Source organism: Cynocephalus volans, chromosome 2 (assembly GCF_027409185.1).
Source record: "Cynocephalus volans isolate mCynVol1 chromosome 2, mCynVol1.pri, whole genome shotgun sequence".
In the NCBI taxonomy this organism is placed as follows: domain Eukaryota; kingdom Metazoa; phylum Chordata; class Mammalia; order Dermoptera; family Cynocephalidae; genus Cynocephalus; species Cynocephalus volans.
In genome coordinates, this window is record NC_084461.1 from 48,900,668 (window position 1) to 48,902,537 (window position 1,870).

The window sequence follows — 1,870 nt, forward strand, 5'->3', positions numbered from 1 at the left end:
AGTCATTTAATAAATCTTTGTTGAAATATCTTCTATGTGCCGGAAATCTAGTGATGAACAAGTAGACAAAGTCTCTGCATCCCAATAGGGGAATGTATTATGTGTTTTTATATTCCAGATTCATAAGGAAAATAAATAAGACAAAGGAAGGGCATACAAGGCAAGAGGATGGATCCTCTCTCAGAATGAGTGTTTAGTGAGAAGAGACCTGAGTGAAATAAGGGATAGAGACATGAAATGACCTGGGTCCACAGCAGCCAAGCAGAAGGAACCACGTGCACAAATGTCCCAAGAGGGTAGAAGCTTAGTTTCACCTTGGGGCTTACGTATTCAGTATTTCAATTCTTTGATATCATTCCTTTTTAATGCATGAGGAAAGTGTGATTAGATAGGCTAAATTATTCATAAAGATCTATTGGCTAGAAAGTATTAAAACCATAATTTACATAGAGGTAATCTGATTCCCATATTTGAGATTTTAACTCTTAGACTGGAGTGCCTATCAATAAATTATGTAACTTACATGAATCCATAATTCTAATCTTAACGCACATCCTTCATCTTAAACTACACAAATCTGTTCAACATACATAGTAAAAGATGTGCCGTCCTCTGCATCCTGCCTGGGATGTGGTTCATCCCTTTGTCCAGTATGTCCATGCTGTCAATGATACTTACCTGTCAGTCACTTAGTAGCCATCTGAGTTATCAGATCGACTGTTGTATATCACCTTGCTAGTTTTCAAGTAACCCTTATTTTATTTCAAAAGGGCCCTAGCACTTAACAGTACTGTGCCTAACTTATGAATTAAACTTTATTATACATACCTTTATCATAGGTATGTATTTATAGGAAAGAAAACATAGTATATATAGGATTTGGTACTCTCTGCATCCACTAGGGGTCTTGGAACTATCCCCAAGAATAAGGGGAGACTACTGTAGTATAAAATTTGCAAATCATGCAAAAAATGTCTTTATGTTGTTCTGTTAAAAACAAAACAAAACAGACTTATAATCTGATTTCCAGCCATCACTTTTAAGAAGTGATCCACTGGGGATCATTCTGAGAATAAGAATCTCAGAATGCAAGTTGGTGTTCCTGCTATAGGTGGATGCTAAGAGTTTCCAGCAACAAAATTTAGCGAAATGAAGGAAGCCAAGAAACAAAGCATGAGCATCTGTCTGCACATCCCTCAAGGAAACCAGAGTGCAATAAGAAAGTGATTATTTCAGAATCTCTGGTTTACTACCTTCCAGACCCACCATGCTGATCCTTCACTCCCACATCCACAAACCTACCCTGCCTTTATCACTCTCTCCACCTCTGTCCCTTCCGTTTCTCAAGTATCTGTTTTTGTTGTTGTTCTTTTACTAGGTCAACATTCTACTAATTTCTCCTGTGTTCTGTTTCTCCCTCCCCCCCCCCTTTTTCTCTGTTTCTCTTTTTTCATTTACCACTCTTGCTTTGCAAATAATTCAGGATAGCCGCTATGACCCAAAATGATAGCTAGAATGTACCTTCATGGAAATGTGTGTATTTGTGTTTATTTGAATGAGTATTTCTGACTGTCAAATTTGTAATTAATGGTGTCCATTGAAAAATTAAAATTTTGGGCCCATTAGTACTTTCTTCTAAGGTCTCCTTATTAAGCTCTTACATTTATAAATATTTGTCTTATTTGTTAAAAGAGGATACTCCAGGGCAGATAATAATCATTAAATAAGAAATAAGTTTAGAAACATTTCAGTTAATCAATTTAATAAACTTGTGTCAAGTCCTACTAATGTAAATCCTCAAGGAATAATAATAAGCTAAAAAAATAGGAATTACCTGAAAGAAACTGAATTAAATAATGTGATACGATCT